General features: G+C 39.9%; 1 pseudogene; it reads left to right on the top strand.

Annotated features, from left to right (window-relative positions):
• Window positions 1-3,361: 3,361 nt before the first annotated feature.
• LOC124239220 (olfactory receptor 2A12-like) lies at window positions 3,362-4,355 on the top strand (annotated as a pseudogene).
• The last annotated feature ends 2,948 nt before the right edge of the window (window positions 4,356-7,303 follow it).

Genomic DNA, 7,303 nt, shown 5'->3' with positions numbered 1-7,303 from the left:
CCGTGTGCCCTCCTGACCTCCTTCCCCACATTTCGCATCCCATGTTCCCCATCTCCTTGAATGCCATTATCACCCATCCATTTACCCAAACCTGGAATTCATCCTTGACTCCTCTTTCTTTCTCACCACTCCAAAATCACTTACCTAGACTCACAGATCCCACCTCCTCTAGACTCTTGTCAAATATTTACCTTTAATATCAATAATCACTGCCTTAGTTCCCACTCTCATCTTTTCCTTCCTAAATAATCACAGTAGTTGGCATCCTCCTCCTCCAATTTAGTCTCCACACTACAGCCAGAGTGATTGTTCCTAGATATAAAACTGATGTCGTGCCTATTTAGTGGATCCTTATCTTCCTTTCAATAAAATCCACTTTCTTTAACCTCTTCGTCAGGGCACAATAGGTCCCCCATGTCCTTGCCTACCTCTCCAGCCCCATCTCCTACCACTCTCTGGCTTAGCTCATGCTTTCTAATTCACACATGATGCTCCATCTGCATGGCATATCCTTTTCTGCACTTCCCCTGTAGTCAGCATCTACCCACTCTTCAAAGACCACCTTGACTCTTACCTCCTGCAGGATATTTTCCTTAACTCCTCAAATTGAGTTAGGCTTGCTGTAGATAGCTGCCTGTAATAAAAGGAGCGAAGTACATTTCCTCATCCTTTAGTTTGTCAATCCCTCATCCCAATTCCCTGTGGTTTCATCAGTGCCAGGCTAGAAGGAAGAGAGAGATGACATAAGGGGCAAGAAAATCCTGAGTTGACTGGTACTTCCTTGAAAATCTAGAAATTGTGCTTCCTGTTATTCTCTGGTATTTAAAGATGATCCCTTCACTTATGTAACCTCTCATTGTATTCTCTCATTGTTATTAGTTTTTAAAAATCCAGTCTGATAATCTTTGTCTTTCAGTTAGCTTGGTTAGTACATTTACATTTAATGTCATTGCTATTGTAATTAGGTTTAAGTCTATCATCTTACTACTTGCTTTCTGTTTGTCCCAAGAGTTCCTTCTTTCTTTATTCCACTTTTCCTGCTTTCTTTTGAATTACAGTAGTCCCCATTTATCCAAGGGGGATATATTCCAAGACCCCCAGTGGATAGTACTGAACCCTATATATACTACTTTTTTCCTATACATACATACCTATGGTAAAGTTTAATTTACAAAATTGGCACAGTAAGAGATTATCAATAATAACTAATAATAAAATGGAACTATTATAACAATATACTGTAATAAAAGTTATGTGAATGTAGTCTCTCTGTCAAAATATCTTGTACTGCACTCACTCTTCTTTTTTTTTTTTTCTCCAGTAATTTTATTGAGATCACATTGGTTTATAACATTGTGTAATTTTTGGTGCACATTATTGTTTATCAATTTCTGAATAGACTCCATTGTGCCCACCGCTTATGTGCCCCTATACCCCTTTCACCCACACTCCAACCCCCTTCCCCTCTGGTAACCACCAGCCTGTACTCTTTCTTGTGTATTTGTTATCTTCCACATGTGAGTGAAATCATGCAGTAATTTGTCTTTCTCTTTCTGGCTTATGTCACTTATCCTACCCTCAAGGTCCATCCATGTTGTTGCAGAAGGATGATTTTGTTGTTTTTTATGGCTGAGTAGTATCCCATTGTATATATATATACCACATCTTCTTTGTCTATTCAGCCATAGAAGGGCACTTGGGTTGCTTCCACATCTTGGCTATTGTGAATAATGCTGCAATGAACACAGGGGTACATAAATCTCTTTGGATCATTGATTTCATGTTCTTTGGATAAATACCCAGTAGTGAGATAGCTGGATTGTCTCACTCATCTTATGATGATGAGGTGAGATGGTACAATGCCTACCTGATGACATGAAGTGAGGTGAATGAGTAGGCATTGTGATGTAGCATTGTTTTCGGATTGCAGTTGACTGCAGGTAACTGAAACTGCAGAAAGCAAAACCAGGGCTAGCAGTGGGGAGCTACTATAATTGAGAACTTTCAATTAATCCCTTTATAGTCTGTATTATATTTTGAGTCTTACTATTGGGTAATATTCTTTTGATTGTTATTCTAGAGCAGGGGTTGATAAGCCTTACTTTTTTAAAAAAGTTTAAAAAGCCAATAGAAATATGCTATAGTGACTGTATATTGCTTGCAAAGCCTAAAATATTTACTGTCTGGCCCCTTATAGAGAAAGTGTGCTAATACCTAATCTGGAGACTAAAATATACATCTTTGACTTATTATAGTCTCACTTAAATTAGTACTTTACCATTCCCAAACAATGCAAAAATCTTACAACAGTTTAATTCCGTCTTCTTCTCCTATTCTTTGGGATATTTTTGTCACAAATTCTAGTTCTACCTATATATTTAAAGGCTCTCATGATATTGTTATTTTTGTTGCTTTAAATAATCTATACATTTTCTATTTCTGGTGTTCATTCTTTTTTTCAATTCCACGTTTCCATCAGGGATCATTTTCCTTCAGCCTAGAGAAGTTCTTTAATATTTCTTTTACTCTGAGCCTTTTGGTAATCAAGTATCTGTTTTTGAGAGAAAATGATTTTCATTTCTGAAGAATATATTCATTAAGTACAGTGTCCTAGCTTGGTAGTTTCCTTCCTTCCCTGCCTCCCTGCCTGCTTTTCTGCTTTCTTCTCTCCTTCTTCCTTCCTTATTTTCTTCGTTCTCTTCTTTCCTTTTTGTTTCTTCTTTTTTCTTTTCATCCTTCCTCCCCACAAGCAGCACCCATCTCTTGAGCATGGAAATACAAGATCTTGAGTCTTCAAAAAGTATCATTTATTTTCAAATAATAGTTGATCTTTTGCTGCTATGGGCTTGAGTCAGATATCTAATAACTGTGTCTCTGAAGTTGCAGAGTAGCCGTCAAGCTATTCAAATACTTCCACTGAAGCTCATTTTGGGAGAAGCTTCAAAGGAGGGCCAGACAACCCAATTTAGTATGAAATTCGCAGCAAATGTTGTAGCCTCAATATCCAATTCTTTCTTTGACAACTTTGAAATCTTTCATAAGCGGCATGAACTATCATGTTTATGAAGTGTAAGACATAGTTTTGGATCCTCCTTTTGCATGTTCTACATTTTGAAATGTGGAATTTATTATTCGGGATCTCATGATAAACTGGGATTAAATAGTACAATATTAACATGCTCTTTCATATCAAATAGAAATTCTTTTCAAACTTTTGGTCCCTAGCTTTGTGGGTGTCCTAGTATGCATTTACTTTGCTACTGGTGTCTAGAACTCGTAATATATGAGTAGCAGCAGGATTTGAATCTGGAGATTTCACCTGATGAATGATGGCTCTGTTCTTTCTCCACACAGGAGAAGGATGCAGGACTTTCTCTGGGGAAATCACAGCTCTCTTACCGAGTTCATTCTTCTAGGATTCTCTCGTAATGCAGAGATAAAAATCATTTTACTCAAGGTCTTTCTCTTCCTCTATCTCATCGCCCTTCTGGGCAATGGGCTCATTATCACCTTGATACACATCGACTCCCCCTCCACACACCCATGTATTTTTTCCTCAGTGTCCTACCCATTCTGGATACGGGCTATGTCACCAGCACAGTGCCCCAGATGCTGGTGCATGTGGTTTGCAGAAATAGACCATCTCCTACATTGGATGTGTGGCCCAGATGCACATCTTCCTGATGCTAGGAATAACTGAGTCTTGGTTTTTCACAGTCATACCTTATGAGAGTTATGTGGCCATTTGCCATCCCCCGAGGTATAAAGTCATCATGAGCCTTTTGTTGTGTGGGTTAATGGTGACCTTCTGTGGATTCTGGGGTATCAGCTGTGCCCTGATCTACACCGTCTCTGCTATGATTCTTCCTTATTGAGGCCCCAATGAGATAAACCACTTCTGTGAAGTACCTGCAGTTTTGAAGCTGGCCTGTGCAGACACATCTCTCAATGACCAGGTGGACTTCATCTTGGGCTTCATCCTTCTGTTGGTCCCGATCTCCCTCATCATCATTGTCTACATCAATATCTTTGCTGCCATCTTGAGGATCTGCTCAGCTCAAGGGCAACTCAAGGCCTGTTCCACCTGTGCCTCCCATATCACCATGGCCACTATGTTCTCTATTCCATGTATAGCTATGTACATGAGACTTGGCTCTGAGGCCTCTACCGAAGACTACAAGAAGTTGGCTCTATTTTATGACATCATTTCTGCCTTCCTCAACTCCATCATCTATAGCCTTAGGAACAGAGATATGAAGAAGGCTGCCCTCAAGGTGATAGGCTGGGGCAAAGGCCAGAATGAAGTCGCAGGAGTATGGGCACCACCAACTAAATCTGGGACACAGCCTACATGACTTCTCCATCCAAATTCTTTCCAATATCTAGTGGGCACACGTGATATATTAATGGGTTAGATCCAGTGAGATTATGTATGAGAAGACCCAGAAGGCTGTGGGAGGGGGTCTCCTTCAAGCATGAAGACACCAGACACTCGACTCCATGAAGGCAAATCCCATATTTGATTCATCTCTGTATTACCAGTTAACAAGCCCTGACAATGAACTGGTATCAATATTCATCTTTCCTATTACTAAATGAACATGAGACTGAGTGCTTGAGCTCTGGATCCACGAAATAAGTTCCAACTGATGGGCACAAGATGACTTCCAGACTCTCAGATCAGTGACCCAACCATAGCTCAATCAAGGATTTGACAAGTTCTGAAAACAGGACAGTTTAAGAAAATTTAATAGTGATCATATAAAATAGAGTTTAGGGAAGTAATACAGGTCAGTTTTCCTCCAGTACTACTAGAAGAGTATGAATTTAGGGGATATAAACCCTCATGCCACTAAAGAAAGGAGCTCTGTTTTAGTGAAGTGATATTTGTAGCGGGCAGCACAATCTCCTAGTAATGGGGTGAAAATCTCCCCCAACTCAGACACTTTCATAATGCATTTTCAACTTTATTGAAGTACATTGACATACAATAAACTGTAGACATTTAAAGTACACAATTTGATGAGTTATGAAATGTTTATATACTGCCATCATAATCAAGATCATTATAACATCCTCAAAAGTTTCCTTGTGATTCTTTGCAATTCCTCTGTATTCGTTATATATTGCTGTGTAACAAATTACCTCCCAAATTTTCTGGCTTAAAACAACAAAGATTTTTTTTTTTTGCAGTTTCTGTGAGTCAAGAATGTGGGTGAAGATTAGCTGGGTCCTCTGGAATAGACAGCAATGAAGGTACCAGGTGGAGCTGAAGATATCCTAAGGCTCGACTGGGGAAGGATCTGCTTTCAAGCACACTTGATTGTTGCCAGGATCTAATTCCTGGTAGGCTATTGGACTGAGGGTCTCATTTCCTTCCTGACTGTTATACAGAGCATCCATCAGTTCCTTACATGTGGGCCTCTCTCTAGAGCAGTTTGCCACATGGCAGTTGGATTCCTCAGAGGGAGCAAGCAAGAGAGTAATAGAGCCATTGCAAGCAATGCAGAAGCCAGGATCTTTTCTAACCTGATCTTGAAAGTGACTTCCCACCACTTTTGAGGTATTCACGAGATGGGAACTTCTAGGTCCAGCCCAAACTCAAGGGGAGGGGATTACCCAAGGGTGTGAATATTATTCTGCAGGGGTCACTGGTTCATGCAAATCTTCTCCCTTGTGATTTAGACTCTCGCTTTGAGCTCAAGGAGGGGCCTGTAGATAGGCATCACCAGCATGATCTTGGAATTGTTAAGAAATGTAGAATCTTGGCATTTCAATTTGCATTTGAAAGATTCTATAGGTGATTCTTATGTACTTTTAAGTTTGAGGACCATGATTTAGCCAACAACGCATGGACAATATCACACCACGTTGTGTCAGTGGATCTGTAGCATAAACTCCAGGCTTTTTTAATTAAAATTTTTTTTATTAAGTTCAGTAGTGAATACAACTTTTAGAAAAATCAAGAGGAGAAACCCAAACTTCTTTGACACAGGGTTGGCTCTAGGGTTTCAGGTGAGACTGACATCAGATTCTCTTGTCTCTGTGACCTCATTTGCCGTCTGCAGTGAGTCTCCTGTCTGACACTGTCTGTGATTATCTTCAGGAAAACTGGAACTTGACTTTTGGCCTCCTTGTTAGTAAACTCTCACTTTATTTTGTTGAGGAGAATGAAAAAGAGAATCACGCAGTTATCTTGAATTGGCAGAAAGAAAAAGGGAAGAAAATACTAATACTTCATTATATTATCTCAAAGAAAAATAGCTCTTTTTTGTCCTCATTTTCCCTGCCAGCTACCACCCATTTCTTTGCTCTCCTCTAGAAAGGGTTGTTGGTATTTCTGTCTCCAGTACCTGTCCTACAATATTCTCTGAAAAACACCAGTCAGGTTTCACCCTCATTACACTACTAACCCTTCCTTCACCACTACTTCATGTGAAGGTAACTAATGACCTATGTGTCGCCAACTGCAGCAGTCACTTCTCAGTCCTTGTATTTGACCATCAGCAGCATTTGACATGTTTGATCGCTCTTTCGTACTCGAAGTACTCATTTCACTTGCTTCAAGGACTCCACACTCCCTACTCAATGGCCAGTCCTTCTTGGTCTCTTTTTGCTGGTTTCTCTTCTCCTTGACCTCTTATTGTGTATCTGTGTGTTTGTGTGTGTGTGTGTGTATGTGAGGAAGATTGTCACTGAGCTAAAATCTGTGCCAATCTTCCTCTATTTTATGTGGGATGCTGCCACTGTGTGGCTTGATGAAAGGTGTGTAGGTCCATGCCTGGGATCTGAACCTGCGAACCCTGGGCTACTAAAGCAGAGAGTGTGAACTTAACCACTATGCCACCGGGCTGGCCCCTTGACCTCTTAATTTTTAAATGCCCAGTTTCAGTCTTTGTCCCTCTTTTCCTTTCTTTGTACGTTCATTCCCTTGTTGACCTTATCTAGTCTTGTGGCTTTAAAAACCATCTATATGCTTTTGACTATCCAATTTTATCTTCAGCCTGGATAGCTCTCCTGGAGATATATCTACTTATCTTTAGATACAGACACAAATACAGATATAAGTATATCTAATTAACTATTCAACATCTCCACCAGGATGTATAGTAGAATCTCAAATTTACTTTGTAATTATCAGGATCCTGGCAAAAAAACAGAACACTTAATTTGGGTAATATGAGTCACATTTAATAAAGAGACTACTTATTAAAGTGTGGGCAGTGTTTAATGAAAGCACCAAGGAATGGTACAGTACCTCAGGGCGGTAACTGCAGGGGTCCATTACCACTCCTACCTTTGA

This window comes from Equus quagga, chromosome 5 (genome assembly GCF_021613505.1).
Source record: "Equus quagga isolate Etosha38 chromosome 5, UCLA_HA_Equagga_1.0, whole genome shotgun sequence".
Taxonomy (NCBI): Eukaryota; Metazoa; Chordata; class Mammalia; order Perissodactyla; family Equidae; genus Equus; species Equus quagga.
Note: the sequence above shows the minus strand (reverse complement) of the source record. Positions and strands in the feature narration are given on the sequence as shown.